Source organism: Balaenoptera physalus, assembly GCF_965194825.1.
Source record: "Balaenoptera physalus genome assembly, chromosome: 8".
Classification (NCBI taxonomy): domain Eukaryota; kingdom Metazoa; phylum Chordata; class Mammalia; order Artiodactyla; family Balaenopteridae; genus Balaenoptera; species Balaenoptera physalus.
Genome location: NC_138887.1, coordinates 10527442 through 10551285, shown reverse-complemented (window position 1 = coordinate 10551285; position 23844 = coordinate 10527442). Strand labels below are relative to the sequence as shown.

The 23844-nt window shown below is 41.0% G+C and overlaps 1 long non-coding RNA gene across 1 annotated transcript in view; it reads right to left on the bottom strand.

Moving 5' to 3' along the window:
• Positions 1-8229: 8229 nt before the first annotated feature.
• Positions 8230-23844, bottom strand: part of LOC309666313 — a 61962-nt gene continuing 46347 nt past the window's right edge. Inside the window, exon 2 of the long non-coding RNA XR_014267041.1 lies at positions 8230-8551. This is a non-coding gene — a long non-coding RNA (uncharacterized lncRNA). The remainder of the gene's footprint in view (positions 8552-23844) is intronic.

Here is a 23844-nt window from a genome sequence, read left to right as displayed (position 1 = left end):
AAGTACAAATCCACTCCAACCAGGAAATAAAAGACACCTCCAAATATATATCCTTGCATGACTTTTTAGCATGTTCACTTAAACTATAGAAAGAAAAGAGCATTCTCTGAGTGCAGGAAGGCATTTTATTTTGGTGTCTACAAGCCAGTAGTGATTTCATGAAATTTACAACTCTTTCTGTAAATCTTCCAGCAGCTCATTTTTGAAGGCATGTTTTGATTTCTCAGCCTTCTTGCCTACTTCTCTAGATCCAAAAAAATGAGGTCTCTATCAGAGTAAATATTCTCCGGGGCACTGTGGCATAATTTTAAGTCGTACAAGTTAAGCCACAGCAAGCTGTGGGAAGTCATTTTGGAGGAATATGGAAATGGGGAGAATCTGGCTAAATGTCACCATGTTGCAGAACCTGAAGTAGCCCAGGAGACCATGCACTGGGATACATTCTGCCGTCTACTCCAAACAGTACTATGTTCCGCCTTTTTGGGTGATGTACACTGCACGCCCCGGCCACGTCTCTGTGCTTCACTGCTTGCTTTCAGTCCCCACTCATTCTGTTCATCTCAGAGTACAAAACACCACAAGGATTTTACCAATTGGAAAACACTTTAATTAATCTGGAGGAAATTACATTTTCACAGATTGTATTTATCACTGTCGAAAGAATAAGCCAAAATATTGTTTAAAAACTTTGACCCACCAACTAACATTTCTCTGAAAGAGAAAAGGATTCTTTCCACTCTATGCAAGTGCTCCAGTGTGGCCTTTCATGATGTTTTGAGGTTAGAAGTGAGGCTTTTGAAATTAAGGGGCAAAGGAAGGAGACTCCCATTTTTAACTACACGCTCTGTGCTAGATGTTGTAATGCATGCCTCAGAGATATCATTTCCATTTATTCCATTTGTGGGGAGCTTTAAGTATATTTCTGCAGTTGGCAGAAATTTCACTTTTATTAAGGGAAGTAATCAATGGATTGGGGATGACCGGCAGGAGAGGGTGGCATTGAAAAAGATATCTGGAACCAAGATACATTTGACAGGCAGCACAGAATTGATGAAGGTGGGAGGCATCATAGGTCAACATTCACAGTCATCTCTAAGAGCAAGCTTGTTTAATGAGGAAATACAGTAGCAAATGTTGGTTGGCCAGATTCTAATTAGGGAAGAGGAAACACAATTAAACCTGCATTAAAGAGGACAAGGAGAGTAAGAAATGAATGATGTAAAAGGAAGATTGACAAATTGAGAACGTGGGCATTGTCTAGCTGCTCTCCAAATGGCTGCATAAATTTACACTCTCCCCAGTTGTGAAAGAGAAGTCTTTCCCCCAATTTTGTCATTGCTTGATGTCATCGAACTTGAAATTGTTTACCAAACTCAAAGTTTATCTAGGCTGTTAGAAGTCAGTTGCTTCTGCTGAGGAATAGCTGGATGGGTCTCAAAGCGGGATTCTGGGGGAGCTGGCACGGTTTTGCTCTGGATCTGGCTACTGGTTACACACTGAGGTTCAGTTTATGGAAATTCGTCAGGCTGTACAATTAGGATATGTACATATATTATATTTCAAACAAAAAGTTTAAAAATGCTTGACACGATCTAAAGTATCGTGTTACGGTTTTAATCTGGGATCCCCTAATTACCACTGAGACTGAACATCTTTTAAATTTCATTGGTCTTCTGTATTTCCACTCCATGCATTGATCCAAAAAGATCTCAACAAATCATAGTGAAATTTTGATTTTCAAAGTTAAAGAAAGACTTTAGCAAGGCATTCAGACATTCACACACAGAGACAACACACACACATACACACAAACAACCCCACATATAAATTAAAAATTCTACTTCAGCCTAGGAAAAAAACTCACCTAACTTACCTACAATGAAAAAAAAAATCAAGCTTGTTTCAGATTTCACCTTCACAATATTACATGATATATAAAAATAAAACCAAGAGAAAACAACAGAGATATGGTCACATATGAAATAATTTTGAAATATACCTCATATGTAACCTTCCTATAAAGATTTATCAAAACATATTCCAGTTAATTGAAAAACTAATAAAAGAAGAGCAAAATTTTGGTATAAGTAAATTGCAGGTTTATATAAATGTTGTAGGTACAACACTAGCAGTGAAATATAGAATTTAAACTAGTGCATATATCAAAAATCATTCTTATAAGTAAAAAATCTCCAGAGAAAATAGAGTATAGAGAACATATAACAGAAGATACAAAACAAACTAAAATGGAGAAGGGAAATTTAAAAAGAGAAAGCAAAACCAAAGCAGGAGGAACAACAGTAAATTCAAAACTTGGCATTGTGGGCCATCAGCACGAACGTGAGAGTCACTGCGGACAATGGAAGGTTGATAAAAAATTATTCCATTATTGCAAAGCTTCTTAATTATCCGACCTCAGGGTTTCCATTCCAAACTGGGTCCCTGGTAAGGAGAGAAGGGCAGAGGAGCATTTGGAAGACAAGAGGAGGAAGAGAGTCACAATCCTCATAAATAATTGGAGGTCAGTGGAGAAAAGAATGTGAGCAGGTGTTCCAGGCCCTGGTGGCTTGTCCAACCCAGCACAGCCCACCCCTGACCCCATGCTGACATTTGCTGTTCTAGTAAGTCATTAGTTAATATAAACCAGACACCATTTTTGCAGGTCTAGGCGGCAGGACACAGCTACAAACTGTAACACTATTGAAAGGCCAGGAGCTGAAGAAAGGTTTCTAGATTCTGTTGTGGAATTTGGCCATCCTAGTTGAATCTCCATCTCTTGGTAGAGCAGTTGGAGATCCATGGACAAAATGCAGGAAAAGGGAGAATGGGCTCAACTTAAATGGCTCAGGGAAATTATCTGTAAATGGTAAAAGGACACTTAACCTCCTTAGGCTTACTTGGTGGGCAGAAGAAAGGCACTCCTCAAAGTGAATCTGGGGTTAAATGTGTCAAATCCTTCCTAAAAGGTGGATAGTGAGGCAGAGGAATTGTAACTGAGCAGGACCCTATGGGGTCTTCCTGGGACAGACCTTCCCCCATATCCTCCGCTTTAGCTCCTCTCTGAAGTACTAGATAACAGTATCTGATGCACATCTTCTGAGTTGTTTTACAGATGCTAAAACCCCCCACCAAATGGAAGAGGTTAACTACTTGATGACCATGAGCACATAGCCCCCAGGCCTCCTGGAGCCTAAGGACTGATAAAGTTAACCCCTGTGACAATGCCCTGTTCTGATTGACCATCAGCCAATCAGAGAATTGCGCAGAAGGTCATCACCTACCCTGCCGACCCCACCCCCAACCTGGCTTTTAAAAATGCTTTGAAGAAACCCTTCAGGGAACTCAGAGCTTTTTAGGGCATGAGCCACCCATCTCCTTACATGGCCCTGCAATAAACCTTTCTCTGCTCCAGACTTGACGTGTTGGTGTGTTTGGCCTCACTGTGTGTCAGGCACACAAACTTGCACTAACAGAATCAAAAGCAGAATTTGAGAGCTTGAGATGGTGCTGGGAGCAAGCCCTTTCTTCCCCACAAGAATTAATGAATATATGATGGTCTTCTGACATTTTGCTTCTCACAGTACAACCCCAGAGGTGTCTGAAAGAACAAAGTCACACGACTGAAGGATTCCTATGTCTGGGAAAGGTGGGCTCTGATTACCAGTGCGAGGGCATGGAAATTCATTGAGATATGGAATATTTCCCGCCGTATCAGTAACCAAAGAATGTCACAGTCATCAGCGATTGCAGCCACAGCCTATGGTGAGCTGGTGAACCCTGGGAGAAATCAGGAAGGAAAAGAATACCTGCCATCTAGCAGCCATCAGACTGCATCCACTCCCTAAGGTGAGCCCTGAGGAAATTCGGGATGTGAAAACACAGGATACTGGCCCCAGAGAGCTGAGGTGCATATCAAAGGAATGATTTCACTGAGCCCAGACTCTTGCATCTTCCCATACATAGAAAAGCGCTAAATTCCTTAACTTGGGATATCTGGTTTTCTTTAATTAACAGTAATCTTTTGACATTCAGACTACCTGCCTTTTGTTGCAAAACTCCTATATATCCTAGCTCCCCACTCGCCTCCTCAGAGCCGGTCTCTCAGGGTTACTTGAGATGCTATCTCCCGGGCTTTAAGTCCTAAAAATTCCCTCCGAATAAAACATAACTCTCAACTTTTAGGTTGTGTGTATTTTTTAAGTCAACGTTTCTGTAACGCATTTTCTTTGCTGCTGGATTATTTCCGAGTACAGGCCATGAATGGGGGAACCATTCATGTTTATTGAAGCTATTTAGAGTATTTTGGAGTCCATATCCAAAGACCATATATGGAGTTATGGCTGAAAGGAACAAACTAAAAACTAAGATCAACAACATGACACCTGTCAATTTTCCAGGGAATCCCTGGTCAAGAAGACGCAGATTTGGTGGGATGAGTGAAGGAAACAACCATAACAAAAGCTTACAGTGAAAATGTTCGGGCCTGAACATACTCCAGAAGAAAAGTGAGAGCTGGAATGGAAGAAGATGGTCCCAGAGAAGGAACACGCAGGAAGGAGAAATGCCAGGGCCCCAGCTGCAGGTCAGAACTCTGGAAATGTTAGGGGGAACACTGACTGAAACCACCTGCCCTGGCCAGGCCCAATAGTTACCACTCGCATGAATTATTTTAAATAGGAGGTCCTGGTAATGAAAGTGGAACTAACAAGCTACCACCAACCGGTAGAATTTGGTAAAGGTCAAAAGGAGAGAGGAGACGCCAGGCCATATGTCCTACCAACCTCCCAGAATCCTTCTTACTGGAATGCATCTTGGCTGAGCAATGCGTGCACCACCAGGAAGGACCCTAAGTCAGAATGATTGGCCAGAGACAACCTGGAAACGAATCCCATCACCATAAAACCCAAGACTGTGAACCATATGGCAGAGCAGTTCTCCTGGGTTCCCTTACCCTGCTGCCCTCTGCTAGGGCGCACCTTCCCAATAAAGTCTCTTGCTCTGTCAGCACGTGTGTCTCCTTGGACAATTCATTTCTCAGTGTTAGACAAGAGCCCACTCTCGGGCCCTGGAAGGAGTCCCCTTCCTGCAACAGAAAGAATGCTGGAATATACTCATTTGTGGAATGCATCTCTAGGAAAGAGAGCAAAAGAAGTTGCCCAAGATGATGACTGAGAATTCTGTTTACAGCAGGCCAATGTCAGCAGCTTAATCTTAGTTACAAAGGAAGAGATCGTATCCATCACACAGAAGCTCAGGTGCCACAGAGAAATGGGTCTGCGGAGTCCATAAACAGCCCAAGTGTGCAGGTGACATGGGTGCTGGGAATGCAGACACCTTGAGAGCCTGTGAGCACCATCTCAGCAGCCTGGGGGGCTAATAGGCCACACCTCCCTGCAGTGATGCCAATTTGCAAGACAGCTAAAGTCAGACACCTTTCTCCCTGCCTCTTTCCCAACCTTGCAACCTTCCCAAATGTGCTAGAAGAAGAGACTTAGATGGAAACTAGAATATCAGTGAAAAAGACAGTGGGTTGAAGTTCTGGAATAAGGAAATTCAGAGTGGAAAAAACAGAGCAAATGAAGAAAAAACAAACAAAGAAATAATAGAAGAAAGTTTTGAGACTTCAAATTGATGAGGCTCTCAGAATATCAGAGTATTGTTTTGATTTGTTTTTTGCCTTGAAAACAAAAAGAGACTTACATCTAAATGTCTTGGTGACATTTCAGATTTTTAAAGATCGAGGACACAAGCAGTAAAACCAAGTTAACTTCAGGCTCTAGCTCCCATCTTCTGTGTAACAGAATCATGCCAAAATAGTGGAACAAAATCCACAGAGTTTTGAGGGAAAAGGGAGTGGCCCAGAATTCTAAACAGAGACAATTTATCATCCCAGCACTAGGAAATGATTCTGAGACATGCCATTATTCAGAAAGTGGAACACCCTTGTCATATTAAAAATGCCCAAGAAGAAAGTAAAGGAGATGAACAATAACAATACCAATGAAACAAAGTTCCCATTGAATAATTGTTGTTTGGATGGTTACATGTAATTAAAATGTCAAAATGGTTTTGAAAGAGAAACTACAGAGTGAAAAGCCTAAGTGTAACTCCCTAGTTTAAAAAGCTGAGATAATTCTAACACAATCTGGGAGGTAAGGAAAAAAGAAAAAATGTAAAGCAAGTTAAATTCCTCATATGAGACACTGAGGCTTTATTGATAATATTAACAGGGCAAGAAGGGTTTACATACTTTTAATGAAAGATGCTCTTGAATAGACTATGAGTAGAATGTATATTCTCCAAATCAGTAGAAAGATAAAATATGGTACACCTCCCCCAAGCCCCCACAAAACCACAGGAAAAGTGAAGAACAGAACAACAGAGAAGCATGACACACAATTGCATTAACTGAGATAAAGTGCAAATGGGTCAAATTCCATCTTTAACAGAGATTGGTTTCCAATTTGGTCAGACAAACAAAATCTAGCTAAATCTTATTTTCAAGAAACTTGTAAAACAAACTGAAGCAAAAAAAAAAAATGTTTTAAAGAGATGGAGAAAGATACATCAGATAAGCACAAATAGAAAGCAGCATGACAATATTAATATCAGACCAACTAGAATGAAGGGAAAAGGAAGCACTGGAAAAATGGGGGCCATTTCATAAATCAAAGGCAGGACCTAAAATAAAGATATAATTGTCAAGAATAATGAAGGGACCAACCAAACACAGCACTAAAAGATACAGAGCGAAGATGGTTAGTTTTGAGACTTTAGTCTGCCGGCTTCTCGGTCTTTAAAGTCGTCTTCCCTGCCTCAACACCTCGTCTCCGATTTATTGGCCTCTCGTGCGGCGAGCAGAGCGAGCTTGGACTCGGTAACAAGTGCAGTGAGGAGGAGAAGGAAGGGGGCAAGATGGAGGAAGAGTAAGACACGGAGATCACCTTCCTCCCCACAGATACATTAGAAATACATCTACACGTGGAACTGCTCCTACAGAACACCCACTGAACGCTGGCAGAAGACCTCAGACCTCCCAAAAGGCAAGAAACTCCCCACGTACTTGGGTAGGGCGAAAGAAAAAAGAAATAACAGAGACAAAAGAATAGGGATGGGGCCTGCACCAGTGGGAGGGAGCCGTGAAGGAGGAAAGGTGTCCACACACTAGGAAGCCCCTTCGTGGGCAGAGACTGTGGGTGACGGAGGGGGAAGCTTCGGAGCCGCGGAGGAGAGCGCAGCCACAGGGGTGCGGAGGGCAAAGCGGAGAGATTCCCGCACGGAGGCTCGGCGCCAACCAGCACTCACCAGCCCGAGAGGCTTGTCTGCTCCCCCGCCGGGGCGGGCGGGGCTGGGAGCTGAGGCTCGGGCTTCGGTCGGATCACAGGGAGAGGACTGGGGCTGGCGGCGTGAACACAGCCTAAAGGGGCTGGTGCGCCACGGCTAGCCGGGAGGGAGTCCGGGAAAAGTCTGCAGCTGCCGAAGAGGCAAGAGACTTTCTTACCTCTTTGTTTCCTGGTGCGCGAGGAGACGGGATTAAGAGTGTCGCTTAAAGGAGCTCCAGAAACGGGCGCGAGCCGCGGCCATCAGCGCGGACCCCAGAGACGGGCAGGAGACGCTAAGGCTGCTGCTGCCGCCACCAGGAAGCCTGTGTGCGAGCACAGGTCACGCTCCACACCGCCCCTCCTGGGAGCCTGTGCAGCCCGCCACTGCCAGGGTCCCGCTATCCAGGGACAACCTCCCCGGGAGAACGCACGGCGCGCCTCAGGCTGGTGCAACGTCACGACGCCTCGGCCGCCGCAGGCTCGCCCCGCCTCCTCCGTACCGCTCCCCCCCCCCGGCCTGAGTGAGCCAGAGCCCCCGAAGCAGCTGCTCCTTTTAACCCCGTTCTGTCTGGGCGGGAACAGACGCCCTCAGGCGACCTACACGCAGAGGCGGGTCCAAATCCAAAGCTGAACCCCGGGAGCTGTACGAACAAAGAAGAGAAAGGGAAATCCCTCCCAGCAGCCTCAGAAGCAGCGGATTAAATCTCCACAATCAACATGATGTACCTGCATCTGTTGAATACCTGAATAGACAACGAATCATCCCAAATTCAGGAGGTGGACTTTGGGAGCAGGATATATTAATTTTTCCCCTTTTCCTTTTTTTGTGAGTGTATATGTGTATGCTTCTGGGTGAGATTTTGTCTGTATAGCTTTGCTTTCACCATTTGTCCTAGGGTTCGGTCTGTTTTGTTTGTTTTTTTTTTTTTTAACTTAAAAATTTTTTTTCTTAATAAATGTTTTCTTAATAATTTTTTCCTTATTTTCTATTTTTAAAAATTAAAAAAAAATTTGTCTTAATAAGTTTTTCATATTTTTTATTTTAAAAAATTAAAATTTTTTTCTTAATAAATTTTTTTCTGATTTTTTATTATAAAATATTAATAAATTTATTTTTAAAAATTAAAAAAAAATTTTTCTTAATAAATTTTTTCTTAATAATTTTTTTCTTATTTTTTATTATAATAGCTTTATTTTATTTTATTTTATTTTGTCCTCTTTTTTTCTTTCTTTCTATTTTTTCTCCCTTTTATTCTGAGCCGTGTGGATGAAAGGCTCTTGGTGCTCCAGCCAGGCATCAGGGCTGTGCCTCTGAGGTGGGAGAGCCAACTTCAGGACACTGGTCCACAAGAGACCTCCCAGCTCCACGTAATACCAAACGGCAAAAATCTCTCAGAGATCTCTATCTCAACATCAAGACCCAGCTTCACTCAACGACCAGCAAGCTACAGTGCTGGACACCCTATGCCAAACAACTAGCAAGACAGGAACACAGCCCCATCCATTAGCAGAGAGGCTGCCTAAAATCATAATAAGGCCACAGACACCCCAAAACACACCACCAGACGTGGACGTGCCCACCAGAAAGACAAGATCCAGCCTCATCCACCAGAACACAGGCACTAGTCCCCTCCACCAGGAAACCTACACAAGCCACTGAACCAACCTTAGCCACTGGGGACAGACACCAAAAACAACGGGAACTACGAACCTGCAGCCTGTGAAAAGGAGACCCCAAACACAGTAAGATAAGCAAAATGAGAAGACAGAAAAACACAGAGCAGATGAAGGAGCAAGGTAAAAACACACCAGACCTAACAAATGAAGAGGAAATAGGCAGTCTACCTGAAAAAGAATTCAGAATAATGATAGTAAAGATGATTCAAAATCTTGGAAATAGAATAGACAAAATGCAAGAAACATTTAACAAGGATGTAGAAGAACTGAAGAGGAACCAAGCAACGATGAAAAACACAATAAATGAAATTAAAAATACTCTAGACGGGATCAATAGCAGAATAACTGAGGCAGAAGAACGGATAAGTGACCTGGAAGATAAAATAGTGGAAATAACTACTGCAGAGCAGAATAAAGAAAAAAGAATGAAAAGAACTGAGGACAGTCTCAGAGACCTCTGGGACAACATTAAATGCACCAACATTCGAATTATAGGGGTCCCAGAAGAAGAAGAGAAAAAGAAAGGGACTGAGAAAATATTTGAAGAGATTATAGTTGAAAACTTCCCTAATATGGGAAAGGAAATAGCTAATCAAGTCCTGGAAGCACAGAGAGTCCCATACAGGATAAATCCTAGGAGGAACACGCCAAGACACATATTAATCAAACTATCAAAAATTAAATATAAAGAAAGCATATTAAAAGCAGCAAGGGAAAAACAACAAATAACACACAAGGGAATCCCCATAAGGTTAACATCTGATCTTTCAGCAGAAACTCTGCAAGCCAGAAGGGAGTGGCAGGATATACTTAAAGTGATGAAGGAGAAAAACCTACAACCAAGATTACTCTACCCAGAAAGGATCTCATTCAGATTTGATGGAGAAATTAAAACCTTTACAGACAAGCAAAAGCTGAGAGAGTTCAGCACCACCAAACCAGCTTTACAACAAATGCTAAAGGAACTTCTCTAGGCAAGAAACACAAGAGAAGGAAAACACCTACAATAACAAACCCAAAACATTTAAGAAAATGGGAATAGGAACATACATATCGATAATTACCTTAAATGTAAATGGAGTATATGCTCCCACCAAAAGACACAGACTGGCTGAATGGATACAGAAACAAGACCCATATATATGCTGTCTACAAGAGACCCACTTCAGACCTAGGGACACATACAGACTGAAAGTGAGGGGATGGAAAAAGATATTCCATGCAAATGGAAATCAAAAGAAAGCTGGAGTAGCAATTCTCATATCAGACAAAATAGACTTTAAAATAAAGACTATTACAAGAGATAAAGAAGGACACTATATAATGTTCAAGGGATCGATCCAAGAGGAAGGTATAACAATTGTAAATATTTATGCACCCAACATAGGAGCACCTCAATACATAAGGCAAATACTAACAGCCATAAAAGGGGAAATCGACAGTAACGCAATCGTAGTAGGGGACTTTAACACCCCACTTTCACCAATGGACAGATCATCCAAAATGAAAATAAATAAGGAAACACAAGCTTTAAATGATACATTAAACAAGATGGACTTAATCGATATTTATAGGACATTCCACCCAAAAACAACAGAATACACATTTTTCTCAAGTGCTCATGGAACATTCTCCAGGATAGATCATATCTTGGGTCACAAATCAAGCCTTGGTAAATTTAAGAAAATTGAAATCATATCAAGTATCTTTTCCGACCACAACGCTATGAGACTAGATATCAATTACAGGAAAAGATCTGTAAAAAATACAAACACATGGGGGCTACACAATACACTACTTAATAACGAAGTGATCACTGAAGAAATCAAAGGGGAAATCAAAAAATACCTAGAAACAAATGACTATGGAGACACGACAACCCAAAACCTATGGGATGCAGCAAAAGCAGTTCTAAGAGGGAAGTTTATAGCAATGTAAGCCTACATCAAGAAACAGGAAACATCTCAAATAAACAACCTAACCTTGCACCTAAAGCAATTAGAGAAAGAAGAACAAAAAAACCCCACAGCTAGCAGAAGGAAAGAAATCATAAAGATCAGATCAGAAATAAATGAAAAAGAAATGAAGGAGACAATAGCAAAGATCAATAAAACTAAAAGCTGGTTCTTTGAGAAGATAAACAAAATTGATAAACCATTAGCCAGACTCATCAAGAGAAAAAGGGAAAAGACTCAAATCAATAGAATTAGAAATGAAAAAGGAGAAGTAACCACTGACACTGCAGAAATACAAATGATCATGAGAGATTACTACAAGCAACTCTATGCCAATAAAATGGACAACCTGGAAGAAATGGACAGATTCTTAGAAGTGCACAACCTGCCGAGACTGAACCAGGAAGAAATAGAAAATATGAACAGACCAATCACAAGCACTGAAATTGAAACTGTGATTAAAAATCTTCCAACAAACAAAAGCCCAGGACCAGATGGCTTCACAGGCGAATTCTACCAAACATTTAGAGAAGAGCTAACACCTATCCTTCTCAAACTCTTCCACAATATTGCAGAGGGAGGAACACTCCCAAACTCATTCTATGAGGCCACCATCACCCTGATACCAAAACCAGACAAAGATGTCACAAAGAAAGAAAACTACAGGCCAATACCACTGATGAACATAGATGCAAAAATGCTCAACAAAATAGTAGCAAACAGAATCCAACAGCACATTAAAAGGATCATACACCATGATCAAGTGGGGTTTATTCCAGGAATGCAAGGATTCTTCAGTATACGCAAATCAATCAATGTGATACATCATATTAACAAATTGAAGGGTAAAAACCATATGATCATCTCAATAGATGCAGAGAAAGCTTTCGACAAAATTCAACACCCATTTATGATAAAAGCCCTGCAGAAAGTAGGCATAGAGGGAACTTTCCTCAACATAATAAAGGCCATATATGACAAACCCACAGCCAACATTGTCCTCAATGGTGAAAAACTGAAACCATTTCCACTAAGATCAGGAACAAGACAAGGTTGCCCACTCTCACCACTATTATTCAACATAGTTTTGGAAGTGTTAGCTACAGCAATCAGAGAAGACAAAGAAATAAAAGGAATCCAAATCGGAAAAGAAGAAGTAAAGCTGTCACTGTTTGCAGATGACATGATGCTATACATAGAGAATCCTAAAGATGCTACCAGAAAACTACTAGAGCTAATCAATGAATTTGGTAAAGTAGCAGGATACAAAATTAATGCACAGAAGTCTCTTGCATTCCTATACACTAATGATGAAAAATCTGAAAGTGAAATTAAGAAAACACTCCCGTTTACCATTGCAACAAAAAGAATAAAATATCTAGGAATAAACCTACCTAAGGAGACAAAAGACCTGTACTCAGAAAACTATAAGACACTGATGAAAGAAATTAAAGATGATACAAATAGATGGAGAGATATACCATGTTCTTGGATTGGAAGAATCAACATTGTGAAAATGACTCTACTACCCAAAGCAATCTACAGATTCAATGCAATCCCTATCAAACTACCACTGGCATTTTTCACAGAACTAGAACAAAAAATTTCACAATTTGTATGGAAACACAAAAGACCCCGAATAGCCAAAGCAACCTTGAGAACGAAAAATGGAGCTGGAGGAATCAGGCTCCCTGACTTCAGACTATATTACAAAGTTACAGTAATCAAGACAGTTTGGTACTGGCACAAAAACAGAAACATAGATCCATGATCATAGAAACATGAGCCACTGTACCAGAATCAGATTCCAGATGGGTGAATCTTTTGTAAGATACATGAAAGGAAATCTTGATAGGGGATGCAAGAAAGCATTGATGCTGCAGGTGAGTTCAGAGTTGGGAAAGAATTCATATGAACGTTGAGATTTGAAAACTGATTCCTTTGAAGTCTTCATGGGAGCCCAGAGGACATGAATCTCAAAGAACACAGCTGCTCCAGGCTAAGGGTCCCCAAGGCAAGTGCGATACAGGCCAGTGGGGAGTGGAAGGAAAGTATTACAACTCTTTATTTTTTAAACTCCCACTTTTAATATTCCACTTTTTCTACAGTGTAGAATATTTTGAGTATAATTTCTAATGTATTGATAGAATAGAACATGGGAGTAAATGTGAAAATCACTTCTCTGGAGCAGGTCAGTCATGAGCATGATTATAGAGTCACATGAATCCATCTTAATTTAAAGAAATATCTTGCTTGTGACTGAGGTCTGTGGGGCAGGATTTCTCAAATAAAGGTCCACAGACATATCATGGGGTCTGTGAATTCTCTAGTATATAAAGTGTGTTTTCATTTTAATGACAATTTGGAACAATGTAACTGCAGTGCAGTCTGGACAATCTGGATGATATCTTGCTCCCAAGACCTCTGCAGGATTTTGGTGAACATGTCCTCCATGTTATAAGAGTCATGACCCTTGGTCCTGTTTTTCTCTACCTACACCCACTCCCTTGTGTCTCATTCTTTCAGCCTCTTGGTTTTAACGGCCATCTTTACACCCCACCAACTCCTAAATTTATATCTCCAGGCCAGGCCTCTCTCTCAAACTCCAGACTCTTGTACCCAGCTTATTCTCCTCTTGGAAGCCTACCAATGGTCCTAAAGTTAATTGGATCAGGACCAAATACTTTCTCTCTCTCCCCACACCCTAAATCTGCTCTACCTGCAGCTTCCCCACCTTGGTTGAAGGCGGCTCCAGCCTTCCAGAGTGACACTTCTTTTTTTTTTTCCCTTGGCTATTCCACTTGGCGTATGGGATTTTAGTTCCCAGACCAGGCATCGAACCCGGGCCCTTGGAAGTGAGAGCACAGAGTCCTAACCACTGGACTGCCAGGGAATTCTCCAGTACTTCTAAACTGTGAGTCAGATCACATCACGCCTCTGCTCAAAATGCAGCAGGTTCTCGCCACCCCATGCAGAGTAAAAGCCAAAGAGCTGATCCTGATTTCCTGGAGTTTACACAATCTCCCCCCTTACTTCTCTGACCTCCTGTCCTACCAGTGTCCCCAACTCACTTGTGTGCAGTCACACCGACTTCCTGCTGTTTCCTGAACACATTCCCACCTGGTGGGTTTGCCCTGGCCCTTCCTCTTGCCTGGATGGTTCTTCTCCTGATACACCCTCAGCTCAGTCCCTCACTTCCTGCAAATGTTTTCTCCATTCTCACCTTTTCCATGAGGCCTAGCCTGACCCCCCTGCACCTCCCCCACCCAGCCCTGGCACTCCCTGAACCCTGTTCTACTTTTTGTTTTTTCTTTTTTAAAAGGCATTTATCATTTTTAAACACACTATAAAGCTCACTTATTAGCATGCTTTGTTTTCTATCTCCTTCTGCTAGAGTATGAGCTCCATGAAGACAAGGATCTTATCTGGTTTGTTCACTGATGTGCGTAATTGCCTAGAACAGTGCCTGGCACATGGTATGTGCTAACTAAGTTTCTGATAGATGAATGGATGAGTGAATGGAATATAGGCCAAATCACATGTAACTCATGGCTTAAATAGAAGTTTCATCGCGCTATAAATAGGGAACAGTGGTGGAAGATGTGAATTCTCACACAGTGTGTGGTACTAATTTCATAAAACTCGAAGGGCCTGCACCAGATGAGCAATAGTTCTGTGTTCCCATCTCAGGTGGGCGCATAGCATACAGTCCAGCCCATCTTCCTCTGCACTGACTTAGAACAATTCATTAGCAGCAACTGCCAGAATTACAATAAAGAATTTTTTCTATTTCTAATTCCTCCAGGAATTGGATTAGACACCGAGTATAGTGAATTCAATATCATCACAATGCTGACCTTATTTTCATGTGAATGAATCAGCTTTCCAAGTTATTATGTGACATCCCTTCCAAATACACACTCAAGAATTGTTGCAAGAATTTTGGTTAAACGAGGTTCTATTTACTGAAAAAGCCTTGAAGTTATTAATATCACTTTGCCCATCAAACTTACCCCAACAAGCATTCTCTAAATTTAATATAATTTAAGTTAAAATATAAAATGGATTAATATACAACTGAAACTAAGGATACTCTTTTCTTTTATTAAACACAACTTGTATGATCTAGTTTCACCAAGACAATTATTATTAATAATAATTAATGTTATAATATGATTTTTTACACTTGCAGTTAATTTTAAAATTTTATTTTCATGGTTATAAAAGAGCCAAACTCATAGGGCATTTATACCTAACTTCACGTTTGTCCTAAAAACTGGATCCCAACAGTCTTCATCTGTCATCTATCGTGCTTTGGGACAAATTCCACAAGGAAAAAGATAAGGAATAGGCTTTACTGAGAAAAGAAAAAAACTAACAAGACCGGATTAACACCAGAGAAGTCATGGGATATCCCATCTTCCCATGCCCCATGGAGAGGAAAGCCCAGGCACCCGCTGGAGCTTGTGTCCCAGTAGAGGGACCTTCCTTATGTAGGTCTTCCTCTTTATATGGCAAGTATGGGATGTAGTCCCCTCAAAGGGGATAATCAAACCATTAGTGGGGATGTGGGTGCCGGCTGTCTGCAGGAGTGGATCTGCAAAGGACAGCCCAGGCCCTGCTGTCGGAAGAAAGGAGCTGCCATCCACAGGGGAGAAGGGTCCCCCAGTTCCTGCTCACTCATCACCCAGGCAACCCAGTGTGTACACACTACAACTCTGCTCAGTGCATCACAATGTTCATTGTATTTTAAGTAACAGCATAAGCAAAATAATTTAAATCAATAACAGGTGTCTGTTACTTTCCTTTGATGGCTTCTATACAATACTCAAGTTTTTAAAATGCTGCCCAATGAGCAATGTTGTTTAAAATAGCCTCACCTACCAAGATATTTTAGTTTACTATTGACAAATATTTTAGGAGACTTGACCACTACACAACACCAAGTAAACCCTCCACTGCAGGGAATTGCATTCTTGGGACCTGGGATGAGTGTATAGTAGAAGTAAGCCCCTGCCAACTTTCTCCTTCAAGGCAGTGCTATTTTCCTTGGAGAGTTCTTCTGGGGCTTTGAGGTTTTCCAAAGATCAAACTAATGCCAATCAAGGGCCTTGTCAGATAGGAGTTGATTCACCTCTAATTTCATGTTCAGACATAACCATCTTACAATGCAATCCTCAAAGAATGTTTTTTATTTATTTGTTTGTTTTTTAAGGTTTTAGAATGTGTTTATTAGTTTGTACGGATTATTAACTTTCCTATCACTTAGGACCTATTTACTACAATACTACTCTTGAAACATACTATGTTATGCCATAGTTCATAAATCATTTGACATAAAAAAACTCATGGGGAAGTTGTAAATGAACAAGGAGAAATATACCTGGGAAAATAAAAGTAATGACTAGAAAGCCATAAAAATCATAACATCCATTTTCTTCCACAAAATTGGGCTCCCGTATGATACATATTACTCTGCTCCTTCTTCCTGTTGTAACTGAGTTTTCAAAAAAAATCGACACTATTTGCACGCTCTCTTATGAGTTCATACAGATCCATCTAAGAACGTTTTCTCCTCGCCACAGGAATTGCCAGCGGCTTAACTGAAGGCCTGACTTTTGTATATCACCTGCTCCATACATCTTGCACCAAACAAGGGCAACGAAATCAATGAAACTTGCATTCTCTGAATTAAGGGTTTTTTAAAAAAGTAATTACTCTTCAAAAATGGTGTCTGTTTACTTGACAGATGAAAATTCTAAAGGATAATTTTATCACTTTGGTTTTCCCCTTAGGTATGTTAAGGGACTATTCCACTCTCCAATAAGTAGGATACTTTTAAAGTCAAGATGACCAATTGCTCGTCCAGTTAGTTAAGATGTATTGGCCCTTGGCTTCCAGGAATTGGTGCAACTATTGCATTTCCTGAAGAAACAATTGTCTTCTCCATGGGGCATATTTCCGTTCCTTTGTTCATTATTTTGACACTGCCACATCAATGAAAATCTTGTGCAGTTAGCTAGAGTTCATCTGAAGTCTGTATACCTTTCCCAGGAAGCTTTGTTGCAAGTTACTCTTTATGATTATTTTGCATTTTAGAAGCATAAATTTTCAATGAAGGATTTCCTTTCACCATCCCTTTATCTGGGTAGTGTGTTTTAGAATAACATGCTACAACTGAAAATGCAACCTAGCTCGTAGATATTCTCTCGACTTCTGGCAGAGAAATCAACCTCAGCTCCGTCAGACCCTCATCAGCTCTGTGGTGGAGCATTGATCAAGGCAAGAACTGATTTTATTTGTAAAGCCCTTTGGCAGATTACAAAGCACTTTCCCCTATGATTCAATTTGTTCTTTCCAATAGCCCTGGGAAGAATCTATTGTTATTTCTATTGAAAGGATGTAGTTAATCAAGACTTAGAGAAGTTGAAGCTTACCCTGGTAATAAGTGGCAAATGAGGAATCAGTGGCTTCTGAATGTGAATCCCGTGCACTTACCCTGTGTCATCTTACCTTGTGATACAAGCGAGTCATAAAGTGAAGCACAAGCTTTCTACCAGCTGCTCTACACACACAGGCTCAAGCCGATGATGGCTCCCAATTGGCAAAAGTTTGAAATATGCCTCAGATACACCACCATGCAGTAATCTCATAAACAAGATGATTATCGTTCTACTTAGAAAATGTGTTGGGGTGAAAAATAATGCCATTACTTAAACACACCCTGAAGGTTTACAGTGCTTGAAAAATCTATTTTTAAAAAATCATTTATTTTTTTTATTACTAATTTACTCTAGTACTATTCAATTCCCCCCTGAAGGATTTCTGGTGGAGAAGAAGATTGATTTACAAAGCCCAAATAAATCACATGCAAATTCATATTAAATATTGTCAATGCAGTTTCCGATATACGGCAGTTTTGTGGCCCTTGGGCCATAACTACCTTCGACCAGTAGGCAAGAGATGAAAGGAAACAAAATGGATGACCTTAAAATCCAGCAGCTCTTGGCAGGGTTGGAAGTAGGATGAGGTGAGTGAAACACTGGCCTTGGGCTCAAAGTTTAAGGGATGCTAAAAGACTTAGTAATGAAGAAAAATAATACTTTAATGCAATCTTCTGAAAAATCAAATGAATGCTAAATGTCCATGATGAATAAAATATTAAAAATTTAAATAAAACCAGAATCAGCATTCCTGGTTTTCCCTTTTGCTGCAGGCTCCATTACGGCTTGACACTTGGTGAGACAGCGTTACTAACCCTATTTCCATTTACAATTTTGACATTTCATTCATGATGGATTTTTTGTATACATTTTGAGTTTTCAAAAATAATGCACTAAGGACTTCCCTGGCGGTCCAGTGGTTAAGACTCCATGCGCTTTCAATGCAGGGGTGTGGGTTCAATACCTGGTGGGGGAACTAAGATCCCACATGCCATGGGACATGGCAAAAAAAAATAATGCATTAAAATATTATTTACAAATTTTTCACCCAAGGCAAGTGCCTACCTACCTTACCCTGATCCTACCTCTCAATATTCAAACACTCTCTATCCCTGGATACCAACATCAGTAATAACCCTTGGTCTGTGCATGTCGTCATGAGCATGGAGATGTTAGCACCTCCCCCAGCACTTTCAGAGCCCCTCTACTCACCAGACCCTTCATCGCAATTGAGACTGTGCTCTCTTAGATACAAAAAGTTGAGGAAACCAAACAAGCAGCAGGCATATAACAAATGCCCTGCCCACAGATTCCCAGTGGACCACAGAATGGGTAATCACACAAACTCGAAGTTTCTCCTTGCTCAGCATGTATTTCTTCCTGTGACTTAACGAATGAAATGCAAACACACTATGGACTAAGCACACAAGATTATTTGCAGCTCTGCATATGCAACAAAAAGGCCTTTAAAAATACTTCAGCCGAAGTTCTGTCCTTTAGAGTCTCTAAGGAATATCCAACACAAATAGTCTCTCAAAGACCAAACAGCTCACAGGAGAATCTCACACAGGGACGTGTGCTGAGCACCGCAGTGCTGTCAAGCTCAGGCCACACAGACTGAGAGGCAGGAAGCCAGGAGAAGAGCATTATTGAGCCCCTGTCACACAGGTGCCCAGTACTGTAGGGACCCTCTGTCTGTGAGGGTATGTGATTGAAGTGTGCGGAGGTGGGAAATTAGAGAATACAGTTTAAGAGAGTAGGGTGAACAGGATTTTAAGAGCCAAGATGATAGGTATGAGAACCTTGACTGAGGAAGCTCTTATAGGAGAAGATGTTACCCAACCAAACTTGTGTCTCCAGCAAAGCCAATCTACTGACACTGGGTTGTGGTGAAGGAAAGTACAGCATCTATTGTAGGGCCAAGCAAGGAGAATGGGCAGCTCATGCTCAAAAGACCCAAATTCTCTGATGGCTTTCAGGGAAGGGTTTTAAAAGACAGTGTGAAGGAGAAGGTCACAGGGTGTGTGATCAGCTCATGAACAATTCTCTGATTGGTTGATGGTGAGGTAACAGAGTGATATTTTGGGAATCTCAGTCATCAACCTTCTGATTGCAACTGGTCTGGGGTCTACATACTGGTGGTCAGCATGCAATTAACTTCTTCCACCTGGTGGGGGTTTTAGTATCTGCAAAACAGCTCAAGGGTATTGTTCAGAATATTATCTATAGCTCTTAAGGAGGAACTAAAGGTCTTTGACTTTGTTTTATGGCTAAACTATTATTTTGTCTTGCTTGAATGTTTTCCTTTGTTTCTGCATTTTCTCACTTCTCTGATTAAATTTGCTCTTTGGAACTTGGGGAAGGCCTAGGAGGCTTAAGCTTTTCTACAGACAAGAGGCAGGTGGGAGATACAGGGGGTGTCTGTCCCTGAGAAGGCCCCACAGCGTCCTGCTCAGTTTCAAAGATGAATGGCAAACCTGACAAGAAGAGGGGTCATGCCACATCTGATTGCGGGACCTCAGTGACTGCAGACCACGGGCTGGTCTAGGTCTATGGGACATTGAGGGACTTGCTTCCTGTACTCCTGGGCCTTTTCAGACAACACACTCTCCCTCTTTTATAATCATGGGATAGCGATGGGCATGAGAGGATGAGGTAGCATTTGACACGTGTGCTGAAGGAGGGATCGCACAAGACCCTAGGAGGCCAAGGGGTCGTGACCCTGTCAGCTCAGGCACCATGCAACCAGCTGCAGAGGGGCTGTGCTGGAGACCTGGGTGATTAGACTGAGCAGGCTTGGGGTCTGTGCATCTCCAGTGACCCCAAGTGAGAAGGAGGCCAAAACGCTGGGTAACGTGACAGTCCAGATGGGGAACCTCAGGGTCAGCTCGTGCAGCTGCCTCATTTCTTTCCCACAGCAACTTGAGAAGTGGGAATTTTTATCCCTAAATTACAGAGAAGAAAGCAAATTCAGATAGGTTCATTAGCTTGTTTAAAGTCATGCAATGAATAAGTGGTAGAAGTGAGACCCAAATACATCCATTTGACCTCAAAGACCATGATCTTTACACCATATGACACAGCCTTCCAAACTTCTGCTGCAAAAGTGCTTACAAAATAAACAGATCCTTAAAGCAGTAAGGCCATTTTAAAATAGAGAATTACTGTCAGCAATGAGCAACAACAACAAAAAATCAAGCTCCAAACTGGCAAAAGGTCAGTAAGAATCAATGGCCTCAAATTAGACTGATACCACAAAGTAAAAGATATCAATGAGGCTTGACAATGCTTTGAATTCACAATGACCTTGTTTTCAAACAATGGAAAGACACCAACTTTGATATCAATTCAAAAATACCAACTCAAGATGCTTAGAAGAAATAAAATACTATTAGGACATCCCGGAAGCTTTCCTCTATAGTCTATATTTTACAAGCAATTTTGCTATAAAAGATTTTCAAACTTTGCTGTTTTTTTGCAAATACATTTCGTTGCCATTAGGTTAGCATTAAGCACTGAATATATAAACCAGAAATAAGTTTAGGCTTTGGACTGAAATACCAGATATTTTAGGGATTTTACAGTGGAGTTTCCAAAATCTAATTCTACAAAACAGAATCAACATTTTATGATTTGGGCATAAATGAGATTCCATTTTTTTGTTCACTGTCAGTCAGGAAGACAAATTAAAATAGGTAATGTTGCAATAAAGATATGAACAGAGCCTGTGGCAGCCATGAGAATGCCTCTCACAGCCTCTAAGTGCAATAATTATAGCTGACCAGTAGCCCAGCTACTTGTTCGGAAATTCATTGCCCTGTATAAGTCAAAGCCATGCTTCCCATGGGATGTTTCCAGCCAGCAAATGAGCACAGCGGGAATATTAAAATAGGCCCATTTGGGGGAGAAACGGGACTCCTCTGACAGGCAACTGTCCTTTAAGTTCCCCACCCTGACCTGGACAGTCTTGCTGCATCTTCTTTATGCTGGCTGCGCTGGGGTCTGGACCGGGTCCCACACTGTCTTCCTTCCCTCTCTCCTCTTAGAGGACAGCCTTGCAATGCAATCTGATAGCTCCTCTTAGTTTTTCCAGCTCCCTCTCCATTTTCTGTCTATTTCATCACCAGATAAAATCTTCACATGTTTAATCCCCTCTCGGTGTCTGCTTCTCAAAGGACTTGGACAAACAGAGAGCATAAACATGAGGGGAAACTAGGATAGTTTTTTTTTTTTTTTTTTTTTGCATTGATTTCTAAAGTTTTAGAGCTCAATATAGTTCCTCCTGCATAGTAGGTACTCCATCAAATTTGTCAAAAGAACAAATGAATGAATGAATATTATGGTAAAAATCGCATGGAATGCATAGCTTCTAATTGCTACCCACCCTTATGTAGTTGCTACAGTGTTTTATTCCTAGGGGATAGTAAATATGTCTAATGAAATCTTTGGTTTAGAAAAGTGTCCTAATACTAGCTGGACACCAAATACATTTTAGGCATTAGATTAAAAAGTGTTTCAGCTCACTGCTTCAGTATTGATAACATACCAATCCATGTTACTAAAAAAGAGGTAACAACTACTTCTATTCTCTTACTTTTCCTGGGCACTTGGAATATTATCATGTCCTGTATAGGAGGCTTGGAAACCACTCTTCATTTCCTAAAATAGCATGAAAACATCAAATATATGTTACCACCAACTGAGTGGGTGCCTTGGAAACCATGCTGGAGACTTTGCTCTCCAGTAATGATCCTTTTATTCTCACTGGCAATTCTTAGGAGTCTCTCAAATCCAAATGTTATCACAGTTTAGCCTAAGCAGAAAATAAGAGTCCCTTGAGCGCTTATCTTACGGTTTTTAATAAAGTGCTTTCTCACTTTCATAGAAGCTAGACAAAGTTAATTATCTTGGATAGGAGAAGCCATTCTCTGTCCTCTTTCCCCTCCAAACACTAATTAATATTAATGAGTAAAGGGATAAAATTACTAAGTACTCATATACTTGTGCTAGTGGATCATTTCCATAGGATGATCCTGATATCCAGATAAATAGAAATAAATGTGGACCATCAACCAGGAGAGGGTCGACAGACTTTGGTGTCGATTTCACCAAAAACCCAAAGAAGGCCCTCCGCACTTTGAGGGATGGATTTAAGAAGATTATTGTACAGGACCTGATTGATTTACTAACACTGATGTTCCCCTTTTCTCTTCCTTCTTACTGCTTGCTTTGATTTTTTTTTTTTTTTTCCATTTGGCAGGGAGAAGCAGTGGGATTTGATATTCTGCCATGCAGATTATTTTACCTCTTTCAGACGCAAAGCCTTCAGGCTTTTATCCCAACACTTCAGGAGGCCAGGAAGACAAAAGAGAACACTATATTTTTTCAAGTTCTTCAAAGGGAGATGTCAAAGAATGCGAAAAGATGGAAAGCTGTTTAGAAGTTTAGCAATCACATCAAGATTTTTAAAAACGGGGCCCAAGCTCCTTTGGCTGCTCCCGTGGGCAACTAAAAGTCATCTCCTGAAAATGTCTCAAGCCTGATTTGAGTTGAGAAGGTGTTTTCAGCATATTAAGTAGGCTTTGCTGTGCCTTGAGACAAAGGAAACCACAGTCACTAGGGAATTACATCACCCAACTCTCTAACCTTCATTTGCTACTTCTGGTACCCCAGGTACTGAAATCTGACCCGGAGATGTTTCATAAGTGTTACACATAACTACTCTCCCACCGAATATTTAAATAAGGCATTTGGTAGAAGTGTTACTCTGAAAAATGAGAAATGATATAAGAAAACAAAGAGATAGGCGTCTTCTAAAAGGAAATCTATTGTGTTAGGATAGAAAGAATAATAATTTGTAGTGAAAATATATACACACTCATAAAAGCTATAATTGTATTTAGTAAGAAGCTTTATAAAGAGAGGGAAAGTTTTGTGTGGAGTTACATACTTGGAGGGTTTAAGTATCTTTCTTGGTCAACAATATAAATAGAAAGACTATATGGTTCACTGACAGAGGAAAAAGATTTTCAGTTATTCTTACAACTAATTAAGAATCTGGCCAGAACTCATCCAAATAGTGGGGTGGAAACTCCTCTACAATATTTAAGCTCTACAAGTCTCCCTCACAACTGTCTTTGTTAGATTCTAGCCTCATCGAGAGAGCCAATCATAAATGAAGAGATTCTAAATAGGGTGGGGACCGAGTTTAGGAAGGGTTTGAGGGATGATCTCGGGTTATAAATAAAAACAGTGGAGTGAGGCTTGAGTAATGCAGATCTGCTGTGTATGCCACTGACCTAGACAATCAGGGCAAATTGACAACCACGTCGCTGCGGGGGAGAAAACCTACAGGAAGGTGTCGGAAGTCTTCTCCGGATGAGATGGCCTTTGTGAACTGTGCCAGCAATTTAGGAAGCTTGCTACTTTGACAGCTCTTCTTGTGCT